This window comes from Lasioglossum baleicum, chromosome 6 (genome assembly GCF_051020765.1).
Source record: "Lasioglossum baleicum chromosome 6, iyLasBale1, whole genome shotgun sequence".
NCBI lineage: Eukaryota > Metazoa > Arthropoda > Insecta > Hymenoptera > Halictidae > Lasioglossum > Lasioglossum baleicum.
The window spans coordinates 7,671,323-7,682,795 of record NC_134934.1 but is presented as its reverse complement, the minus strand read 5'-3'; positions in this window follow the sequence as shown (position 1 = coordinate 7,682,795).

Here is an 11,473-nt window from a genome sequence, read left to right as displayed (position 1 = left end):
AGCGACGGAAAAAGTGCTGCAGCAATTGAACAAATGCGATTACAGGGTCAGCACGGTGACTACAATAAAATAATTTAACAAAGTGATGCAAAGGTGGCAATAAAAACGAGACTGTTGGCAGGTATATAAATATTCGGGAACAATAACCCAGAATACTGCAAACGCTTTCTGAACAAAATGTCGGGTCTGCATCGGGGGGAGAGGTCTGCAGAAGTAACGGAGCTTTACGGATGGTCGAGCATGGTTTTACAGAGAACCGAGTTAGTTAACGAGCCAGTTTAGATTAACGAATATTCGTAGGGCAACGTAGCCGGACGCTAATTACTCCTGTCGTGTCGATAACCACGGACGATCGTGTGTTTAACGATCACTCGCATTTTTCAGTCCGTTAATGGGCGTGACGTATTCGTGATTCGATATAGCGTACCGCGTTTGGCACGCGTTTGGCACACGATCCACAAACTGCTATAATTGGATTTCACCCGTGCATATTTACAGCCATTCATTTTTGTGGGTTTTTCTGTATGCTTCGAATCACCTAATCCAATTGTAGTAATGGGGGAATGTGGTTACAGTAAAATAATCGACCTTGGAATGGTCGCAAGCTATAACCTGCTATCCATTGTCTATCACACCTCCTCCTAACCCCAAAGTATACTGTAGTCGAATTAGGAAAAAAATGTTAATCCACTTACGATTTCTATACTGCGTAAAAGCGACATTATTGGTGGCATTTTACGGCCAGCAATTTACCACTCGCTTCCGGGGAAATATCTAATTCTGTATTCGCGTGAAATCTATAAAACAATAAATACTTACTTTCTTTGCTTCGAAGTTAAATTACCTTGCCCGTTGGCCTTGGCAATCCTTCTATTCTTTCGCTTGCGTTACCTACCGTTGCGGAAATTTTATGCTACCTTTATTGCCTCTCTTCTATGACGCTCTAAATAGTTAACGAGCAACGAGCAATTTCAAAAGCTACGCCCACACGACCCTGCCGCGTGCCTCAATGCCGTCCATAGTGCTCGAGCACCTCAGAGGCGTAACTTGGGTACTACTCAAAGGCAGTAGACTTGTTTTCAGGATTGCAAGGTTGCGGGATTCGCGTTCTCGATAATACAAAAATGGGGTTTTTCAGTAGTTAAAAACGCTAGTTAAAAGATCGATCTAGGGCGCTGTCGCTCTGAAAAGTCCTATTTCTTCGTTTACGAGGCGCAATTTGCAGTATTCGGAAGCATACAACTGCGCATGTAACTATTTTCAACAAATTACGACTCGAAAACGTAAAAATAGGACTTTCAAGGACGATTACGGCTTAAATTGATCTTTTATCTAGCGTTTTTGTCTACTGAAAACCCCCATTTTTGTATTATCGAGAATGAGAAGGCGAATCCAGCACCCTTGCAATCCTGGAGAAAGGAGACTACTCCCTTAAGGCGACACTCAAAACGGGACATCTACTAATTTATAGGTAATACTATGTGTATTAAAGAAAACGCATATTTCTTCGTAGTTTCTATTTATTAATCAAAAAACAAGAATGAACACGTGAAAATAAATAATTTATGTGGTCTTATATTTTTCTCAATAACAACATTTGCTTCGGTATATTTGTATATTTATATTTCTGAAAATTTACTTTCGTAAGTAAATTTTCAATGCGACTTTCAATTGTGTTTGTCCGCTCGTCCATAACGTAGTCATAAAGGAAAAGACCCTTTCTACGGATGCATTAGTGCCCCCCGGGCACAGATATAAAATATATTTTATAATTATATGAAAGTTTGTGTAGGTATCAAATTTTTGGTGTGAAAGTGGGTTGAAAATATCATCGTTGGTAAAATGGTTAGTGCATTCGCTGTTTAACAATTACTTCGATATTTTCAGTTAAAAGCGGAGTTCTCGGATGTATTCATAAGGCCCTAGTGGATCCGTCGATGTTGACGTATGTAGGTAGGAACGATCGAATCCGATGACAAAAGACTGAAAGAGTGGGGAGCGGCACGTGTCTCGTATCCCCCGCCCACGCCAGTCATCGCGGATAAACAACAATGTAGGAACTCCCAATAATGTACACGCGTCCGTCATCCGATTCTCCTCTTCACCCGGGAAAAATGTTCCGAATTTTCTATATTCATTCGAATTTTTGTCGTCCACTTACTCGCACCCATACGACCCACCCTTTCACCTAAAATACCACAAAACCCGTTTGTTCGCGAAGTGGTTTCAAAAATTGCGCGTCATTTTTCCTAACGCAAATAGTTCCAATTGCTGAAAAGTGGGATTCAAAACCCCGATAGCGAACAGGCGATTATCTTCAAGAAGTTATCCACATTATCGCCGTTACAAAGTTATTCTTCGAAAGGGCTCTTACATGTCGCCGAGGCAATTATAAGTTCATCACAGGGCCTGTCGGAGCGACGATCTCGAACAGTTTGTTGGAAACTCTTTCCCAGTACAATTTTTATGAAAGTGCTAATTTCACCGCATATACCCGAGTATCGATTCTCCAATATAAAATCGGTTGGTGTTGCAGGTAGTAGGCAAAGTACCGGTGAGCCGCCATAAATCCACTTAACCATTATTATGGCACCTCATTATCTGTTTCCAAGAATTTGCATTTAGAGTGGCAGAAATATCACGTGACCAATTTTATATTGCCGGTGTTCCCGAGAGTGGGGAAAACAAGCCCTCGTCTACGTTAACAAAGGCGAGAGTAACCATACCTAGTCGAAACAACGGCCTGGTTGCGCTCGAGTTAGTAACCTTCGCCGCGTTAGCCGTAATTGTTTGCAGAAAATTGTATTTGAAGGAAAAGTTGACGTTCGGATTATTAGATTTCGACGAGTATTGTTCGTAATTTTGCAACTACCCTCAGAGACTGGTCATTTGCCCAATTCCCCTTGTCTACAAGGTGAGGCACTTAAACAGTCCACCTGAATAAGGGTCGATTCATACTCATCCGGTTCCGAGTATTCTTACCCAGACAGTGTTGTCAGATGGGATCGAAACAGTTCCCAAATTCTCGGAAATACTCTCCTCCTATTCCCCTTCCACTATCCCAGTCCATCACCATGCGCACACTCCAACGTCCCCCACTAAAACCGTAGACCACGGTGCCCGTTGGTGCCCGTGCCGTATACTGGTCAGTGTTCCCAGACGGGTGACCTTTTTGATTTCGCGCATGCGCGGCGTTTTCACCCTCAGTAAAGTACGATTCTCGAGAAAATGTGGCACCTTGAGCGCCCCGCAGAATTTTACGAAATTAATATGATTTGATTATGACAAAACGAATGTAATGACAAGTGTACTTCTGTATATTTTGTAACTCGTAGGACACGTCCTGGAGTCTTTTTGTCCGGAACAGATTGTTTCGGTACATTCCCGCCGATGTACATAGCTGCCTCAGGGCTCTGCTACATCATAGATACGTTCTTAGACCATGTACAGGGTGTCCCAAAATGCGTGAACTTCCCGAAAGGGGGTGGTTCCTGAACCATTTCAAACGACACTTTCCTTTGCAAAAATGTTATCCGCGGCTTTGTTTAGGAGTTATTAACGAGAAACACGGACCAATCAGAGCGCGACCTAGATGCGAGTGGCACAGTCGGCCCGGCGCGCCAACTGTCTATTGGCCGACTGTGGCAACTCGCGTCTAGGTCGCGCTCTTATTTTTGCTTCTTCTTTTAATATATCCAAATAACAAATAACTTGTTATTCAAATTTTTATTTAAATATTTATTTATTTAGATAAATTGATGTATTGCCCAACACTGGTTACGGACGGTCTCACTTAAACCTGGGTAAAAATACTCGATGCGAATCTCGGAACTGGAAGAGTATGAATCAATCCTAACTCGGCTGATATTGGAGCTAGGACAAATATAAGGACATATGAACGTCACCTTCCGTTTTTTCAATAGAATGCCCAATATTTTTGCTCATTGCTTTTGAATTCGGATGAAGCACAAAATTCTACGGAAAACAGTATTAACCTTCGTATATCATAAATCTAATAGTTAACGAGATACAGTAAATCCTCTATAATCGCAAAAGCCTCGGGGAAGTTCGTTTGCAAAGTTCGTAGACGGCAGAGTTGGGCAAAAATTGTTATTTCAATAGAATGTTTGCCCAACTCTGGTAGACGGACACTATTTTTTTGAGCTTCAAAGACCAAGCGGAACGTAGAGAAGGACAGCGCGTGTAAAGAGAGACCGCGCGCGGCCGACTCTCCGCGTCTCTTTCTTTCCCATACGCTATCCTTCCTTGCGCCCGGAACTTTCATCGTCAATTAAACCACTAAATACAGTTGAAATTATAACGTGTTTGGTATTATTTTAACCAGAAAAATGCCACAAATATATTGGTGAAAGTTTCATGAAAAAAATAAGTGCCACCTTTTCGCGACCATAGAGGATTTACTGTATTATCAAAATAATTTTCCATATATACTCATTCAAGTTGGGAGATATCAGTTCTAGCACTTACTACTAAATTCCAGGTAATTGCTATTATACGTATGGGAAATTATATCGATAATATCTCGTTAACTATTAGATTTACGATATATGAAGGTCAATACCTTTTTACGCAGAATTTTGTGCTTCATTCGCGTTCGATCAACAATATTAGGCATTCTATTTAAAATAAATGAAGTTGACCTTCATATGTCCTTTACTAGTCCACCTACAAAAAGCTACTAACATCAGATTAATACACCCTCGAAATCAAGCGAGTTTCATCTGGTGCAGTTTTTCCTAACACTCATAGCAGCCGAGTTATTCAGGTCGCCTGTTTTAGTTGCCTCACTAATCTAATAGTTAACGAGATATTATCGAAATAATTTTCTTTCTGCTTTGGATAATATCTCGTTAACTATTAGGTTTAGGACACATCGCTGCTCCGGAAGTATAATGACGCAACTGTAAAATTTTGTGAAATTGACTCCATTGTGTTGGCGGGCTCAAAAATGCATTTACCAGTTGTTTGTAAATCGACGTAATTGTACTTACAAAATTCGCTGGTATTTATTATTTTATAAATTGAAATAACTTAAAAGTTGCAATAATAACCCACAATGTCTATAAATTACTCTCATAGAAGAATTAAACCGAATCTATAGGCCATTCTATTAAGACAAACTGGAATTATTTTTCTTTTGCTTGTCCTGTAAAACTTCAATTTTTGCAATTGCGTCATTATACTTCCGGAGCAGCGATATGAAGGTCCACTATGGTATAAAAAAGGACATTCTATTTTGAAAAATCAAGATGACCTTGAAATCTCCTCTATGCCTCCACCCACGCAGAAAATGTTTGTGTCACAATATGGCCCCCTCTACACCGTGTAAGTATACAACATATTTTCATATCATTACAAATAATGTTTGTAATGGCGTACAAAAAAATTCAAAGTGGACATAGTTATTGCCGCACCCTGTACATATTTTGGATAAAAAGCAGTATTGTAGGTTGTAGCATCGACGAGGACAGATGTTTAAAAAATCGCGTATCGAGGGACGTTGTAGCAAAAGACTGGCCCGCCGGAAAATATGCATCGCTTACCTGGGCGTGGGTGTGTCGGAAATGGTTTAAACAGCTGCTAACCCCTTCGGCACCCCAGTCGGACGTACTCGAAATTTCGCCAGAAAAATATTTTCCCGTTCCGCCCCATAGCAGCCGCGCGACAAACACGTTGCAGTTTTCTCGATGACGGGGAAAAATCGTTCTCCCGCTCATCGAAAATATGCTTATAAATCCGACGATGTCGCCGCTATTGTCCATTATCCGGAACAGCCCTATCGATTTCTCTGGAATTCGAGAAAACGGTAACTTTCCTCTCGGTCCGTAAACGCACAGTTTTAACGAGCCATCGGGAATAAACGAGCCGAAAAGCACACAGAACGAGCGCGCTCGTTTACGCGTTATCACGATCGGATAATGCGATTCCGTTCGTTTTTCCGCGACCCTTGAGTCACCGAAGACGATCTTCGTTTTTTATCAGTGACACACTGACCCTAGCATTCGTAAAGCGGCTTCTGCAGGCTTGTTCGCGCAAACAGCTAGTCCCCGTTTATTGTTTACTTACCCCCTTGAACAAATCGACCGTCACACGGAAAATTGTTTTTCCCCTTAATCCGATGCCTCGAGTTCGACAAAGCGGAGTCCTTGACTGCGATTTCTGCCTCGAGAAAAACAAACTGACTCACCGATATACATTTTTAAGCAGTTTCTCCGGGCTACCGAGTCACCCTCCGTGTGGTCAATTGGTATTATTTCTTCGACCGGGATTAGCCGCAACCATGAAACGATAATCTCCGGAACGAGCCGCGAGACAATGGCGCGTTGGTATCGTGTTTTGACGTTGTTGTTTGCCCCGGGAAAGGAAAAAATCGTCGGCACTTTTTTCCAGAAAAATCGTGCTCTATACATACATGTATACTGGGGTAGCTCTTATTTACTCTTGTCAAAAATGTTTGTCAAAAGAATTATTAAAAAAAAATCTGTGGAAAGTTTGAGCTCGATCGGATAACGGGAAAGCGTGCCCAAAGATTTAAGACTTTTTTTTTTAACAAAGAATTAAACATAAAAATAATTAATTTAATGCTCATAAAATCGTTTCTCTCGAATACCTTCTAAAGTATTTACCGCGTCGAAAAATATGTTAGACAAAACCTATAGAACTGGACAGGCTGTGTCTTTTATGTCCTATTACTTTTTTTCGTAGAACAAACAGTTTTCCAAAAAATTGAGATAAACGTCGGAACAAAATCCAAACATTTTTTCTGAAATTTGAAAATTGAAATGTAGTCTCATTATCTTGTATCAATGAACATTTGCGCAAAATATGTTTTTTATTTTAATAAAAAGGCACCCTGTCCAGATCTACAGGTTTTGTCTAACATATTTTCCGACGCGGTAAATAGTTTAGAACATATTCGAGAAAAACGATTTTATGAACATCAAATTAATTATTTTAATGTTTAACACTAAACCTACCATTGTCGGTCAAATGACCGGTCCTACATTTTTAATTTTATAATTACTGAAATTATGACATTGCTCTTTTATATATATATATAATTATCCAAGCGCATGTTGCAATAGAAATTGCATGAAATCTAAATAAATATTATCTATTGAGCCTTGTCATTTTTATGACCTAAAATATTATAATCGCTTTCAGCTCGATCGAGCTAAAACTTTGCACACGTGTTTTCTTAATTATTTGGAACAACCCTGGGCGGGGAGTACTGTACAAGAAGTTCAAAAGTCGAAAATAAGAGTCATCTTATGCACACCCGCTTCGAATCCCGTAAATAATACATATCCCCGAATTTCCTTACGCTTAGATAACAAATCGGCAATCGGTCAACAATCGTAATATAAAAAAATCTGGAATCGGTCAACAATTGTAAAATGAACAAAACCTGTGGAATCAGTCAACAATCGTAAAATAAAAAATGTGGAATCGGTCAAAAATTGAAAAATAAAAAAGTCTGCAGTCGGTCATTCATACCAGTGGTGTTAAACCATGTCGGTAACATATGTATATGTGTAATAAACATAATCTTTTCACCAAATTCGAAGATCAATTTTTAACCGGAAGTTAGCTATCGTTAAGGTTTTTTTAAGAAACTCTCCAGGGTTTCGAAGGGAACGAGAGACGTTGAATGAAACGAAGACTCGTGCCCCGAGTCCTAGTTCCGGGCAACGGTCCAGGGGTCCGAGATCTTGCCGGAATGAATAGAAAAGAGAAAAACGTCGCGTCCAGTGGTCCACGGCTGCGTTGCAGCCTGCGACAAACCGAATGCAGCCCTGCGCCCTGTGCCTAGCGCCCTTCCGTAAGGACAAACAACTGACAGCTGACCCACGCTCGTGCTGGCTTGACCTATACTCGTGGTTCATCTGCTGACACCACCCTTACGGCTCACTACCATACCTCTCGCGATTTCCCACCGCGTGATAACTAGACTGCGGATCTTTTTATGCGAAATAAAAAATGTTTGCATCGATTGCAAGACACAGGAGCCAAATAAAAATTTCATTCTTCTTTTAATTATCTCATTAAGGCGAAACTAGTACACTGGAGGCCTTAAATCTTTTTAATACCTCCACTGTTTTAGATTGTACGTATCCATTTTTGTCGTAAATGCATGAAATCCGCAGTCTAGTGATAACCAAGTTATGGCTTCCATATATTTATATCACAAAACCTGCAATCATCCATTATATCATTAGCGACTTGTTAAAACTACATATCGTGAGAAAAAATCGATGCCTGTCTAGCTCTGGCATCTTGCAATTAATGTAGAACATTTCTAAAATTACTAAAGGAAAAATGGAATTTTTAGTTGGTCTGTAGTTTATTTTTAGTGTTTCTTAACACTCTCACCGTACCGGGTACAAAATGTATCGGATATATATTGTTTTATAAAAAACACAAGACTGAGTTTATTTAGATTTTTCACAATTTTTATAGCAATACGCGCTCGAATAAAGAAATTTATTGAATAATTTCTAGTGGAAGCATCTTCTATAATTTCAATAATTAAAAAATAAACAATGTGAAAGCGGTCATTCGACCGGTCGTGGTACGATTAGTGTTAAAATTGACACACGAAAGTTTTATTCTGCGTAACGGTCCGCAGTCTAAGAAATCCCTGCTTCATTCAGCGATATTTGGCCTAAAGATCAGAAAATCCATTAGACACATCGGACATTTAGTCCGAAGTCAATTTATATTTATTATTATTATTGTCGAAAATGAATTGATGCAATTGCCGTGTTCAATTTTCTCAAATTATTCGAGAAAGGAAGAAGCTTCCAAAGTGACTACTGTGTCTTGTAGTTGAGCAGAGAATTTTTATTTCGCATAAAGAATGACAGTCTAACTACGAGTGTAGAATGATATTCTCGAGTCAAAGTCATTTCGAACGGTTGTTCGATCGAAGTACCTTCGAGGAATTATGGTCATGTTCGGGTAAAAATGGCGATCCGAGCGGAAGCTGGTTTGACATTAATCTCACTTTGCCGGACATCGAAGCGTTTTGTTGCGAGGCGGGCAAAAAAAAAACCGGTGGCGTTTGAAAGACTCTGCTAAGCGACGACTTGGCGGTCAGTCGGCCGGTGGCAGTCGCTTTTCGAAATAGATTTTTTTTTCTTCTACCCCACCGATGCATCGGCGTGCTCTCCCTTCTGCGAACGCAAACGCTTCTGCAAACGGTCTGCGGACCCTCTGCGGATTGAAGGGCTCTCGATATTCAGTGGCCGAATCCACTCCGCGCCAGTTCTACCCACAACTCCGCGTGTTCGTTCTTTTTCGACCCCCTCGTCTTTCCCAGCCCTCGTTCCTTTCTTCCTTTCTCCCCCGGCTTTTTATGCTTCCCGTAAATCGGGAAAACGTCCATCCCTCTCTCCCGTCACTGTCGTCCTCTCTCTTTCTCTCTTTTTCTGTCTCTCACTGCTCCCTCCTGAGGGAGGTTGGTTTTTAGGAGCGCGTGGCGCGCGACTCACGGACGCTTATAATAAACACACATTCAGGGGATCGTTAGTCGGCTGTCAGCCCTCGGAACAAAACGCCTCTCGTTGCCATCGTGAATCGAGAGTGCACGGAAAAAAAAGACTAGATCGTGTGCCTCGTGCAGCGAACAGGTTTAGAAAAAATCTCACTAGCCCCTCGACGGTGCAACAGGATAGATGCAAACATTTTTTTGTTGAAAATGCAAGGTGCCTATCAATGGAACTATGTACGTCTTTCCTTCCAGATCGCTCCAGATCGTATAGTTCGATTTTCCGCTGAACCCTTATTTTTTGAGATAAATTGGAAAATATCCTGAAAAGTTGCTGCTGAAGTGGTGTCCTTCCGTCTTTAATGATTGTTTAAACATGTTTAAATATTCATAATGTATTAGTATTAGATATCACTGTATTTGAGAAAGTCTACAGAATCTTTTGCTGTAAAGAACAATTCAATATCTCTTATAATACCATCACAATATTTCTTTAAAGTTGAAAAATATATTTTTTTTTTCGAAGTCTTGTTTCTCAAGAACTGTTCGTCTAGGAGAAAAATTAAAGGCAGATTCGGATCAGCGCATAAAACTCTACAAGTACCACCATCAAAATGTAATTGTGAAACAAATTTGGTGTCGGACAGTGTTATTAAACGATACTTTAACTTACTTTTGGCACACACCAAATTTTGTATATTTAGTATAGAAAGATCAATATCTTGATAAATCTTCAGATCACTGTGATTATCGTGATAAATTTTGTTTTCAACATTACCATTAAATATGTAATCAACTTGTTTATTTTTATAAGTGAATAAATATTACAGTTATCGTGATTTCATTATTGAAAAATATGAGTATTAACTTACTTTTGTTATCCACTGTATGTAATACGAAATCGGGCGGGAATTTGCCCACCGACCGAATATCTTTCAGATAAGGAGACACGGTGTTTCATACGCGTTTGTCTGCCGACCTCCGAGCATCTGGCACGTGCTCGTCCACGAACTGACCGATCATAGGTCCCATTTCTCTGCTTCTTTCTCGGGCTTCTTTGGGAAGTCGGTGAAATCGACCGTCTCCTCGTAACGGTCGATTATATCGGTGTCCGGCGTTTCTTTATTCGGGTTCTTTAAAGGTCGACTCGCCTGGTCGGCAGATAAGCAGCCGAGAAACGAGAAAAAGTAGCCATGGCAAATATCGGAAGAGCAAAGGCTCAAACTACTTGGTGTAATTAGAAAAGTGTCACGTCCGGTGGTTCAGCCGTTAATAATAATTGATAAAATCAATCCTGTATAATTGATGACATACATATTCTGAATTTCTTTGTATACTTGTTCTAATAATGTTGTACGAGAAATAAAATATCAAATATTATAATTAATAATTAATAGCGAACTATCGTATATTATACCACATTGCGCGTGCGGTGGAATTAAGGAAACTCATTTCGAATTTAAATCTTCATTGAACGAATTAAGAAAACTCATTTTGAATTTAAATCTTCATTGAACGAATTAAGAAAACTCATCTTGAATTTAAATCTTCATTGAACAAATGAACAAATTATTTCATGAAATAATTGAGACAATTTGAAATATAAATTGCGAGCGAATATCCGTTGAAACCTGTTCATCACTGAAGAATGTGAAGATTTTTCAGAGGAATCGATGAGCAATGGATTGTTCCCCGATCTATGAGATGCGCAGAGTAATATGATCCAGCCAAGAGGATGATAGAAGATGAAATGTAGACGATTAAGAGGAATTGGTGACGATGCAGCCACCTCATGAAGATTAAGCCTAGAACAATGGATTGACTAATCTATAAAAGAGATGGCTCTTCGTCAGGACCAGTTCAGTCTACATCAAAATTTCATCATTATTCAGCTCAATCAATAGTAAAAAGTTATTTATTGAATCAGTCAGTTTGTTTGTGTGTCTGTGTGTGTGTGTGTGT